The 14240-nt window shown below is 39.2% G+C and overlaps 1 protein-coding gene across 2 annotated transcripts in view; it reads right to left on the reverse strand.

Moving 5' to 3' along the window:
• The window catches only part of MCC (MCC regulator of WNT signaling pathway), a 430355-nt gene that overhangs the window by 379740 nt on the left and 36375 nt on the right, over nucleotides 1–14240 (reverse strand). The window contains exon 1 of one of the 2 annotated variants that reach the window (XM_057737622.1): nucleotides 6862–6868. The exons of the other annotated variant lie outside the window; for it this stretch is intronic. The gene's annotated coding sequence lies outside the window, so the exon portion shown is untranslated. Of the gene's footprint in view, nucleotides 1–6861; nucleotides 6869–14240 lie in introns of those variants that run through there. 2 annotated transcript variants of the gene reach the window in all.

Genomic DNA, 14240 nt, shown 5'->3' on the forward strand with positions numbered 1-14240 from the left:
TATTGAAAATAACTGCATTCCCAAGTAAGGAGAGGATGTGGAACAAGTAGAACTCTTTATGCACTGCCAGCAGTTAACATGCTGGAAAACTATCTACCAGCACCTACTAAAGTTAACATATGCATAGACTGTAGCCTAGAGACTCCGCCGTAGTTATAAAGCCATTTGAAACATATGATGTGTTCTTCAGAAAACAAGTTCAAGAATGTCCCTGCCAAAAACCGTAAACAACTCTATTTTTTGTCAACAAGACAGTGGATAAAGAAATTGTGCTATACTCACACAATGAAATTAACCCATGGAAATGAATGAGCTGCAACTACACGTACAAAAATAGATTATTTGGTGCTATGAATTCCAAATGAAATTTTCTTTCCATTGTATTATTTTGTGATAATAAATGAAGCATATGCCAGCTCTAAAAATTTGTATTAAGACATAATAAAAGCAAAGAAAAACTAGATTTTTGGTTGGACATAATGATTTTATGTCCCATTACAAACATGTACATTCTTACAGACACTGCTCCAGGTATACCTATGCATAGGCAGATATTGGGTTGGCCAAAATGTTCATTTGGGTTTTTCCATCTTACGGTAATCCCAAATGTACTTTTTGGCCAACCCAATAGATAGATATACAGATCAACATTTGCTTGTATGTCTATGTAATAGCATTTATTTCTCAAATTACATATCTCTGTCTGTCTCTCCATTTCTTCCCCCTAAATGGGATCATGCTGAATGTACTGTTTTCTAACCTATGTATTCACGGAGCCAAAAAATCATAAACAACTTTCCATGATAATAAGTCAGGCTCTGCATATGTCTTAATATTAACAAGGTATCCTAACAAGGTATAGCTATAGTATAATGTGTTTTAAAAGTCTATTTATTTGGTCGTTTCCATCATTTTTCTCTTATAAGCACTTGTCTGATTACTTCTTTAGGTTAAAGGTGAAATTGCTCTAGGTGGAATTGCTGGGTCAAAAACAAGCACGCTTAGAAAAGACTCACACACGTTAAATACCCCTATAGAAAGGCTGAGTCAATCTTACTTTTACCAATACATATGAGTCTTCCTTTTTTTTGTCACACCTACATCAACACTGGATATTCTCTTGTTTAAAAATATTTTCCAAAATAAAAGGAAAAATTAGTACCTTGGTATTTCATCCATTAAATTCGATAAAGATCAAATTTTTCTAACACTTCTGGTGAGAGTATGGGGTAACAGCCAGCCTCATACACTCTTAGTGTAAGCATAAATTGCTTCAATCTCCATGGGAAAAGTTTGGTAACATCTGTAAAACTAAAAATACATATACTCCTGACCTAGCAATTCCACTCTTAGAGAATTACCATACTGATACATTCTCATATATGTCAAATGACATATGTATAAGGATTTTATTGCAGCATTATTTTATACAGGCAAATGATGGGAAATAATTGAAGTATATGTCAACAGAGGACTAGTAAAATGAATCGTGGTACATCTACATAATGAAATACTATGCAACTGTTAAAAAGAACAAGGTCCCAGCTTTTCGGTATGGTTAAAAATTTTTATTTAAAAAAATGTTAGGGGGATAAAGAACGAGGCAGATATATATGTATCCACATGGAAAAATTTACAAGAATAACTGTTATGTGAAAAAAGCAAGGTGTAGAAGATTGTATGTAATATTATGTATGTATGTCATATATATATACACACACACAGATATATACATGTAGGGATATATATGTATATGTATACACACACCCATGTTCATGGACAACCATTAAAGGAGTCCATAAAAAACTGGTAATGGGGGAATTTTCTGGCGGTCCAGTGGTTACAACTCAGCACTTTCTTTGCCAGGGTCCAGGGCCTGGGTTCGATCCCTGGTTGGGGAACTAAGATCCTGCAAGCAGCATGGGATGATCAAAGAAAGAAACAAACAAACTGGTAATGGTAGTTGCCTTGAGAAGGAGACTGGAGTGGCCAGAGAAGAACACGGAGGAGAGAAATATGCTTTTCATTGTATATAATTTTGTATTATAGAATTATGTACCATGTGCATGTATTACCTGTTCAATAATAAATAAATAGATAAAATTTGTTTCCTTTTAGTTTACATTTTTCAACAACTAAAGGTTGAACAAATTTTGTTTTTACCTATTGGCTATTTGTATTTCTTCTCTTATGAATTGCCTTTTCATGCTCTTGCCTAAGATATATCTTTCTAAAAACTCCTATAATTGTCTTAAAATCCACAAGCATTTTGGGCAAACCTATTCATAAAGCAGAGCTGCTTGTTACTATGCTACCAGTGGCCATGCTTTCATTTAGGGAAAACTGCTATAGCTTACACCATTGTTGCCTAAGCAATCGATGACTTCCCTTGGCACCAGTGCAGCAAGGGAGGTCCATGAGACACAAAACAGTTTCTGCATTAGAAAATGAGATGAACCATGATGAGTTCCAGAGAGAAGAATTTTCATCTTGGGGATCTAAAAGCCAATAGTCATTAGCATACATTTTTCTGGGTTTATGATGTCTATGTGTAATAGACAATATTAAAATGTCATACTAAAGTGAAAATAAGAAATAAATCTTCCTAGTGTCATTTATAAAGCATAGTAGCCTCAAATATTACAGAACTGAGAAGGCAATTGCATGCTGCTTTTGTGGTCATTTTTGCCCTCGTGCATTTTTTCAGCTATAGAATTTGAAACTACATGTTGGTTTTGTCTAAACCTTTCTTCTTTTTTCCTTTCTGTTTGATATAGGTTCAGGCATGATCTCAGTTTTCACATACAGCAGGACAAACTAGAATGAAGAGTCATAGGTAAACTTTTCCAAGGGGTCAGAGGCCCCCATCTGGCAGCGCCTTCCTAATATTCTGTCAGCCTCCAGCTATGTGAAATGTCTTCACTGATTTCAGCCGTGGCCTGGCCAAGTGAAAAGGGAATTTAAAATATCCATCTCGGAAGCATATTGTGAGGATTAAATAAAATGATGCATATAAAGCTCTGAGCACAGCGCCCGTACACGAGGCAAGAAGCTGCCAAGCTGTGATGTCATCACCCCCATCCAGAAGATGAGTACAGAATGTGGCCGTTTACCTAAGGTGAAGGCAGAAGACACCAGAAACCACAAATGAGTCTGGGGTTCTGGGGACGTGAGGGTCTTCGAATAAATATTTCCTGACCAGCTGCAGACAAACAGAACAAAACAAAAACCAGTGACTTGCACGCTACCTCAAGCAGCACCTTATCCCAGACCTGGTCATTTCTCTCACAGAACATCACAACTGGCACAACCAGCCAGAGAGGAATACAGATTTGGAGAGAACCAAACACTGAAGGCTGTGAGGGTACGAGACTAGCAGAGATGAATTCACTGGCAAACAGTTTGGTGGTTCCTCAAAAAGTTCAACATAGAATTACCATATGACCCAGCAATTCCACTTCAGGTGTATATCCAAGAGAACTGAAAAATTACCTGCTGGTAGGTATGGGGTTTCTTTTGGGGGTGATGGAAATGTTCTGACATTAGACAGTGGTGATGGTTGCACAGCATAGTAAATATAATAGAAACCACTGGCTTGTACACTTTAAAATGGCAAAGTGTATGTTACATAAGTTGTATCTTAATTGAATAAAAAGAAAGGACTACATTGATTGTACCAAAGATTGTCCATATTTAAGATTAATGCTGTAATCTTGAAGAATGATTTTATGTTGAAATAAAATGATTTCATGTTGAAAAGAATGATTTTATGTTGAAAAAAAGCAAATGCAACAACAACAGCACTAAAAGCAAGCGAGACACAAACTGGGAACAGTTCAAATAAAGGAAAGGAAAAAAGAAATCTGATAGACTATTCACAAAGTCTCTGTTATGTGGAGATTATACCAGACAACACAGGAGAAATATTTTTGCCTTTTCCCTTAAGCAATTTTATGGTCTTTCAATTTACTTAAAGGGCTAACACTTCGATCACCTTCGTGAAGCAAATTTTAATATATAAAACCTGACAGCAATTCTTCTTCGCTCAGAGACATTACACTAAAGGTTCTCCAAACCAGAGTCTGGGACAAAAACTAAGAATTAGTATGACAGTAGGCCCAGGGGTGCGCCTTCCCCTACACACCAATATGCTTGTGAATCATTCTGTTTTTAAAATATAAGCAGTTTTTTTCATGACAAGGATAGCTATGAAGGACAGTAGCACTACTATTTTCTTTCTTTTTTTTTAAATTGGAGTATAGTTGCTTTACACTGCTGTACAGCACAGTGAATCAGCCATACGTATACATATATCCCCTCTTTTTTGGATTTCCTTCCCATTTAGGTCACCACAGAGCACCAAGTAGAGTTCCCTGTGCTATGCAGTAGGTTCTCATTGGTTATCTATTCTATACATAGTAGTGTATATATGTCAATCCCCAATCTCTCAATTCATCCCCCGCTTCCCCCCTTGGTATCCACACGTTTGTTCTCTACATCTGTGTCTCTATTTCTGCTTTTCAAATAAGATCATCTTTACCATTTTTCTAGATTCCACTTATACGCGTTAATATACGATATTTGGTTTTCTCTTTCTGACTTCACTCTGTATGACAGTCTCTGTAAGCAGGTTTTTTTTTTTCTTCACAACAGTGATAGCTCTGAAGGACAGCAGCACTCCTATTTTCTATTTTTACCTCCTACATTGATTTTTTTCCCTGCTTCACTGCCTTTCCAGGGATATATCAGTCAATTCGCTTTTTTAACTCTTTGGAATCAACTGACTGCAAGCACTTAAACTTAAATCTAACACATTTAAATCTCCTAAAAACACTTACTGACTTTATACTATAAGCCAGTAACTTGAACTTCATAAAGATCTACAACTAGGAGAAATTTTGTAAAATAATTTTAAATATGATTTTTTCCTTCTGGATTTTCCTGCAATAATTACTTCAACCAACTGCCCTAGAGCTATTGTTCAGGGAAAACACTAACTTTTATTCTAATTTCACAACACTACTAACTGGTCAGAGAAATAACCTATTATATAGGTCAATCATCTCTTATTCACACATATTGAGCTTCCTAGGCCATATGATTCTAACTAGGTATCAATAATTTTTAATCCCCATCTGTTAATTATAAAAGTTTAGCTTTTCCAAGCTCATGTATACAAGACCCTCTAGCTCAGTTGGGTCAGATTCTACAATAAATACAGTACAAGAAAGACCCAGATTCTTTTTCTGTGATGCTGTCTGCTAGTCTTCATTTCATTTTCTTCTTTATTTCTGCTTAATAAACACCCAAGTAGCTGATGTATATCGTTGGCTCTAGCTAACCGATTCCTTTCCCATTCTTTTTGCCAGTTAATTTCTATTTTTACTCAGTTCCACACAATTTTTCAGGCTACAGGTGTAAATTGGTGAATTGGTTTAACAATGGGTTCTCTGGGGAAAAAAAAGTCCAGATTTGGAGTATTTGCTAATTTCCATGGTATAAATACTTCTGACACTGCTGATTTTAAACTATCACTGTCATGTCACTGAATGTGAATTTGGGAGACATATGCAGTAGCACATCGTGATATAGTTTTTTCACCAGAGAGATACAAAAGACATAAAGAACTAGCTAATAGTAAATAATCAGGAAGTGATGAGTTTTGAGTGCTTATTACCTCTGTTATTAATATAGTTTATTTAATTGTAAGCTTATGTGATTTGATTTTTAACAATGGTTATGTTTCACAAAGGCCTCACAAAATTCCTGAAAAATCAGCAATGGTTTTTTGTTAGCCAGTATGAGCCAGGTCCAACACATCATTGATTACAGGATCTATGAAAACCTGCACACTGCCATCAGTGTGTTGTGACAAGGTCAGGCACGGCCCAGCTTATTGCGGAGGGCCTGGACCACTTGAGGAGTGTTAGGTGCACCTGAGTGGGGATGCAAAAGCATGGAAGAGGCAGACTGCGCTAGGAAAATCTGACATGTCACTGTGGCCAAATAGTATCAGTGGGCCCTATGCAAAATAACTAGGATGAACGACAGAGACTTCCAGTTAAAGGTATGCTCATTAGTATGCTCATTTATCTTACTTGTTTCCCTTCAATTCTTCCTGAAGCCACTCTAAAAAGATAAAGGAATAAAAAAGAGCTTAAAACTATCGTGGAACCTCATTATTTGCAGATTTTGTATTTGTGAACTTGCCTGAAGCCCTCAGCATTATTAACTAAGTCTGTCAGCAGAGGGTAGAACCCCAGCCATTAGGCAGAAGCGCTAACCTAGAATTTCCCTCCCTAGAGGGGAGCAAATAAGAACTTGGCAGGCCAAGTTCTCCAGGGACTGAGGGCTGGTAGGTTTCCAAGGCAGGGAGTCAGGCCGAGGAAACAATGTAATATGGGGACTCGGGGATCAGAACTGGGACACCAGGCTGGAGCCTGTATGGTGGCCAATGTGAGCAGATGCTGAGGCCCACAGTCCTTGAGGCTCACACTCTACCTCTGTCTTGACTGAGTTAAGCACCGGCTGAGCCTGGAAGACGATGGCAACAAGGGAAGTAAAACTATAATAGAAACCTGGGTGGCCTGACAAACACTAAATCAACACCAGCCTCTAGATCTGAGAGCTGCAGGTCATTCTCCTCCTTTACAATGTCTGTTAGTTCCTACCTGGGTGCCACATGCAGACCAACAAAATCTTCCCCGAGGACTAGTTACATTGTGCTACATCTATACAATGAAATAACATGCGGCGGATGAAACAAACACTGAAGGTTCCTGGGAAAGCTTTCTTTCTAGGTATAGATGCCGCAATTTCCTACTTCCTTTTTCCATCTTCATCCTGCCTGGAATGTGATACCTGGAAATGCAGCAACACCTGCACGGACAGAGGATCTTACAACCCAGTGGCAGCAGGTAGTCTAAAGAAAAGAAAAAGATTCATTGAAGGCATCATCGAGCTACCTACCCCAGAATTCTTAATGCTTGAAATAAAGTCAACTAAATACATTCTGAACAGATGTGCCTTCCCAATATGATGGGAATGGATTTGATTGGAAACTACAACTTGTAGGCTTTTTTAATATTTCAGAATCTCAAAATTCACTCCTCTATAACCCACTGGGAGTAGAAAATGAGTTCAATATTCTCCCCCAGGATTCCTGTTTGGAGTAATTATCTCTCCACAAACAAAATCTACAAAACTCATCCTCAAGTAAAATTGCCTTTGAGGACCCTGGAGAACTCAATGTGTGCATGTTAATCATACATTGCCTTATCACATCCTAATTGGCACTTTTTTCCTATCCCTATTATATAGATGGGAAAACTGAGGGACATGCCTTCCCCAGGTCCAAACAATTCATTATGATAATAAATTATGAAACACATTTGTCATCCTGAGAATGCTAAAAATAATTTTGAATATATCACACAAAGGGTATTTATTATCAGTTTAAAAGTTCTTAGCCAATTTAAATGAATTGTTTACTTTGGAAAAGCTATAATAAGAAGTTTGTGTCATTTCACTAAAATGCAATTAAAGCAATTAAAAACATTTCCCAAATGCTTATGTGGACCACTGCTGATACAAGCTGCTGCTGTTCAGGAGTTGATTGGAGAGTTCCCATTGATTTCTCTACATGGAAGAAACATATTGTTGACATCTTGTAAGAAAATCAAGTTGTTCAATATAATGGATCAGTACAGACAACAAAAGCCTGTTTGCCAAGCAGAATATTTTGCTGTGTTTGTGTTTCCTCTGATCTAAATTTGCTAGCTTTGAATGCTGCTTTTAAACTTACACCCACAAATGGCATTTGATATGGCCTTCTTTATTCATTAAAACAAAGTGAAGATCATTAAGGAGTCACTTTGAAAGGTAGTTTGGGTTTTCTTATTTAATTAATCCATTACACTTAACCTTCCAGCATTTTACTCTCTGAAAGTCCTACATTATTAACACTCTACAAATATGTTTTGCATTATTAAATTTAAGAATTTAGTGCCCAATAAAATTCTCAGCAGGAATATTGTTATTAAATGAGTTCACTAAACATAACCACACTAATTAACAATCAAGTGTTGAGGTACACTTATACAGCAGTGGACCATCTTGCACATTCATAACACCTTCACTATTCTAGTGAAAAACATAAACATTCTCAAGGGAAAAAAAAGTCCAGGAAGGTTACAGAAACTACACATACCTCTATGGAAATCAGCTCCTCCAAAATAAATGTCCAGGCTTGTCTGAAACTGGCTCCTCACCACACCAGCTATCAGTCATTTTCAACTAAGTGTACAACTGGTTCTAGCTCCTCCTTCCCTTATGCTTGTAATGACTAGAAATATTGTGTGCTTTAGTTTTACAGTTAATTACTAGTCTTAGCTAGCCTCAACCCAGCATTTTCAGAGGGATCCTACATGCAAAATCTTTAGCCTCTAGCACAAGGATGACCTTTTAGCCACAAGAAAAAAAATGTAGAAGAATGTCAACAGATTTTAATGTATAACTAAGGGCTTCTTGGTCCTAGCCCACAACTCATGTAGTGGATGCAGTGATGCAACATCAGATACACACATCACCACTCCCCTGCTGTATGGACTGAAGCTGTGAGGAGTGTTACCTTCTTAAGGCTCAAGACTGACTCCCTTCCTCGGAATTTCCCTCTGGGTAAGGGAGTCGACTTGCCCAAAGTTATGCCCCTTCCCCAGAGGCAGCCAATACCTAATAACTGGTTGACACAGGCCTAGCCACCTGTTCCTCAAATCTTGGATATGCTAAGGGCCATCTTACTTCCAGGGCTTCTAATAAGATCAGCTGAGACATTTCTTGTAAACGTATCACAGTTCCACATCTCCATCTGTCTAATCCTGCTGCTTTCAACTTTCTCACAGATATTAATCCCAAAGTGCTCCCAAACAAACCTTCTGCACCCAAATCTCTATCTGTTTCCTGGGGAACCCAACCAAAGACATCCCCATTTCAAGAACCCAAACTCAAGAAAGAATTTAAGGGCAACCCTATCTACATAGTTTGGCTTTCTGTAAGGAATTAAATTAACTCCAACAAAACACAGTTGAACTTTCTAGATTAAGGGTTCAAGCCTTCATAGTCCATGAGACATTAAATGAAATCTAGACCTCCCATTAGAATAACTGTCTTTGAAGCCCCTAGGTTCACCTATCCTAAAATAACGAGAATTCAAGCAGGCTGAATTTCTTCCCAGTCTCTAGCTACTAACCTAGAACTGTTAGGCAGGTATGTAGGGTCAGAACATACAGTATCTCTACCTACTCTATACCTAAATATCCCACTATTCATCAGCTCTCTTTCACTTACCCAATGGGGAACAAAGCTTTAGGTATACTTTTTTTGTGAAGGGGGAGCTATGGACTGAATTGTGCAGCCCCTCCCACAAATTCATATGTTGAAGCCCTGACCCCCAATGTAAACTGTATCTGGAAATGGGGTCTTTAGGAGGTAATTATGGTTAAATGAGGTCCTAAGGGTGGGGCCCTAATCCTATAGGACTGTGACCTCCTAAGAAAAGGAAGAGAAAGACACTTCTTTCTCTGCCATGTGAGGGCACAATAAGAAGGTGGCCACCGGTAACTCAGGAAGAGAGCTCTTGCCAGAAACCAAGTCGGGTGGCACCTGGATCTTGGACTTCCTAGCCTCCAGAACTCTAAGAGAGTATATTTCTGTTGCCCAAACTACTGTCTATGGTATTTTGTTATGGGGAAGGCCATTATTAGTTAGCCCAAGCTGACTAAATTTGTGGGAGAGGGTAATGTAATTAAACTATAGCATGGTACTATTCCTCACAAATGCATCTTTTGTTTTCCACTTAGCTCTGCTTCTCTCCTTTTACTCAACTTCTTTTCTTCAGCTCCTTTTATTTTCCTCATTCAGTATTAGTGCCCTTAACTGGAGGGTATACAGAATATACATATAAATCAATGGCATGTATTTTTAATTTCTGGCCCTGGCTGGACCAGCTAATGTTGTCTGTTCAGGATTCAAAGGCTGCTGAGTGGTGGCCTAAAACCTATTCAGAGAAATCCAGATGGCGCTCCATATAGTAAGGAGCCCTTAGAATCTGGAGATAAGGCAGCTGAGCACTAAATCAGTAAATGTAAACAAATGAATGAACAAAGCAATCAACTCCATGAGTAAGGTTAGCAACCTACAAGTAAGACATCCTGTAAGAGAATCTTGTGGTTACAGAAACACTAAAACTCAATCAAGCCCACATCTTTGTCTACTCAGATATGCAATGCAATTATAACAGGCACAATGTCTTTCATGAATTTTGTTAACAGGAATTAGCTCAGCCGAGCCAGGTCATCCCTAAAGGAATGGTAAATCTAGTTTCAGACCATGAAGTTTCCATTAAGGAATGGAACTGAGTAAAGCTTTTCCTGTGTGGATAGTTGGTCTCCCTTGGTTATTTTGGGGGATGATATTGAGGTGAGCTGGGGCTGCATTAAAGAGGAGACAGTAAAATTGTCACTCTTTGCAGGTGACATGATATTATACATAGAAAACCGTAAAGATTCTACCAGAAAACTGCTAGCACTAATTGGTGAATTTAGTAAAGTAGCAGGATACAAAATTAATGTGTAGAAATCTCCTGCATTCCTATACACTAAGAATGAAAAAGCAGGAAGAGAAATTAAGGAAACTCTCCCATTTACCACTGCAACAAAAAGAATAAAATACCTAGGAATAAACCTGCCTAAGGAGGCAAAAGACTTGTATGCAGAAACCTATAAGACACTGATGAAAGAAATCAAAGACGATACAAACAGATGGAGAGATATACTATGTTCTTGGATTGGGAAGAATCAACATTGTGAAAATGACTCCACTACCCAAAACAATTTACAGATTCAATGCAATCCCTATCAAATTACCAATGGCATTTTTCACAGAACTAGAACAAGAAATCTTATGATTTGCATGGAAACGCAAAAGACCCCGAATAGCCAAAGCAATCTTGAGAAGGAAAGATGGAGCTGGTGGAATTAGGCTTCCTGACTTCAAACTATACTACAAGGCCACCGTAATCAAGACAGTATGGTACTGGCACAAAAATAGAAAGGAAGATCAATGGAACAGAATAGAGAACCCAGATGCAAACCCAAGCACATATGGGCACCTTATCTTTGACAAAGGAGGCAAGAATATACAACGGAAAAAAAGACAGCCTCTTCAGTAAGTGGTGCTGGGAAAAGTGGACAGCAACATGTAAAAGAATGAAATCAGAACACTTCCTAACACCATACACAAAAATAAACTCAAAATGGATTGAAAGACCTAAATGTAAGGCCAGAAGCTATAAAACTCCTAGAGGATAACCTAGGCAGAACACTCTATGACGTACATCAAAGCAAGATCCTTTTTGACCCACCTCCTAGAATAATGGAAGTAAAATCGAGAATAAACAAATGGGACCTCATGAAACTTAAAAGCTTTTGCACAGCGAAAGAAACCATAAACGAGACAAAAAGACAACCTTCAGAATGGGAGAAAATACTTACCAATGAAGCAACAGACAAAGGATTAATCTCCAAAATATAGAAGCAGCTCATACAGCTTAATATCGAAAAAGCAAACAACCCAATCCACAAATGGGCAGAAGACCTAAATAGACATTTCTACAAAGAAGACATACAGATGGCTAACAAACACATGAAAAGATGCTCAACATCACTACTCATTAGAGAAATGCAAGTCAAAGCCACAATGAGTTATCATCTCACACTGGTCAGAATGGCCACCATCAAAAAATCTAGAAACAGTAAATGTCGTAGAGGGTGTGGAGAAAAGGGAACTCTCCTGCACTGTTGGTGGGAATGTAAGTTGGTACAGCCACTATGAAAAACAGTTTGGAGATTCCTTAAAAAACTAAAAATAGAACTACCATATGATCCAGTAATCCCACTACTGGGCATATACCCAGAGAAAACCATAATCCAAAAAGAAACATGTACCGTTATATTTATTGCAGCACTATTTACAATAGCCAGGACATGGAAGCAACCGAAATGCCCATCAACAGATGAATGGATAAAGAAGATGTGGCACATATACATAATGGAATATTACTCAGCCATAAAAAGGAATGAAATGGAGCTATATATAATGAGGTGGACAGACCTAGAGTCTGTTATACAGAATGAAGTAAGCCAGAAAGAGAAAAACAAATACTGTATGCTAACTCATATATACGGAATCTAAAAAAAAAAAAAATGGTACTGATGAACCCAGTGACAGGACAAGAATAAGGATGCAGATGCAGAGAATGGACTGGAGGACACGGGGTTGGGGGGGTGGGGGGTGAAGGGGAAGCTGGGAGGAAGTGAGAGAGTAGCATAGACATATATACACTACCAACTGTAAAATAGATAGCTAGTGGGAAGTTGCTGTATAACAAAGGGAGATCAATTTGATGATGGGTGATGCCTTAGAGGGCCAGGACAGGGAGGGTGGGAGGGAGTCACAGTAGGGAGGGGATATGGGGATATATGTATAAATACAGCTGATTCACTTTGGTGTACCTCAAAAGCTGGTACCAATGTGTAAACCAATTATATTCCAATAAAGAGCTTACAAAAAAAAAAAAAAGAGGAGTCTTGAATGCTAAATTTAGATGGGACTTTATTCTGTATGCAACCAGGGCCCAATCTGGCTAGGGTAGTGACATGAGTGTAATTCTACGTTGAGAAGATGACTCTGGCAGCCTACGAAAACCACGCTGAAAACTGGAGTAACAGGAAGGCACTGCAGCGGTTGAGGATGAAGATTTTAAACAGCCGAGGGAAACTAAAAAGTATGTATGTGAAAGGCAGCGCAGAGAGAGTATCGTCATGTCTTGACTTTGTTTGCAGAAGGGCATGGAAAAGAAAGAAAGTTTGGGGGTCTGACTGACTGTGGAAAAAGAGAGAAGCAGCTGGTACAGAGGTCAGATGACTTGCTCATCGTAGAGTGTGGCTGGAATCGAAGAGTCAGCAGCTAGAATTGACCGTGAAGTGGTTGTGAGGGAGGTACGTGGGCTCTGGAGAGACGCTGGGCTGCAGGAATAAGCATCAGAGTTCATGGTGCAGGGCTGATACTGGAAATTATGGGAATGAGTAGGAACACTGAGAGGAGCACGTGGAGAGAGACAAGATGGAGAGGGACTAAGCCTGTGGAAAGCAAAAATGTGAATGATAGGAAGAGCACTGGTCTGAGGAGGAGAAGGGCCGGTGGTGACAGAGGAGGAGGATGGAACGTGAGTGGTCTCATAGGAGGTGGCGGGGCCTCAGGACAGTAGAAGGTGCCACCATCTGCTGAGATTGGAAGGAAGGGGAGGAGCCTGAGATGGTGAAAGGATAGGGGAAGCAATCCATGGGATTAAGGTGGAGCTGAGAGGGGGTGGAGAGAAGACGCACCGAGCAGTGCTGAGGGCCTAACCAGTTAGATGCACATGGTGGGTGTTTGCTAGGGCTGCCATAACCAAGTCCCACAAACTCAGGGGCTTAACCACCGGAAATTTATTGTCTTACAGCTCGGGAGGCTGCAAGTCCAAGATCAAGATGTTGGCAGGATCACGCGTCTTCTGAAGGCAGTAGGGAAAGATCTGTTCCGGGCCGCTCTCCTAGCTTCTAGGAGTTAACTGGCTCGTGGCAGCATAACTCTTATCTTCACATGACAGTATCCCTGTGTGCGTGTCTGTGCCCAAATTTCCCCTTTTTAAAAGGACACTGCCATACTGGATTAGGTGCTTACCTGACTCCAGTATGACTTCATCTTAAATAATTATATCTGCAATGACCCTATTTTCAAACAAGGTCCCATTCTGAGGTACTGGAGGTTAGTACTTCAACATATAAACTTGGGGGCATACAATTCAACTCACAGCAGTGGATGAAGGGTGTTCTGAGGCGCTAGGAAAAAGGAGGCGGAGGTGCTGTTCAAGAACACCTGGCACTGACTCTGAATTCTTCCTACCCTCTCCTGCGACAGGCCACAAGGATGTGGGCCTTAAAGCGGTCTGCCTTGAAGCAACAGCTTAGTAGTTGAGAGTGTGGGCTCTGGAGCTGGAGTGTCTGAGTTTTAAGCTCAGTCTGGTCACTGATTTATCATGTGATCAAGTTACTAAAACTGACCCTTCCTCAACTTCCTACTTATAAAATGGGAATAACAATAAGATCTATCCCATGGAATTATGAGAGCTAAACACATTAATA

Source organism: Hippopotamus amphibius, chromosome 1, assembly GCF_030028045.1.
Source record: "Hippopotamus amphibius kiboko isolate mHipAmp2 chromosome 1, mHipAmp2.hap2, whole genome shotgun sequence".
Lineage (NCBI taxonomy): Eukaryota > Metazoa > Chordata > Mammalia > Artiodactyla > Hippopotamidae > Hippopotamus > Hippopotamus amphibius.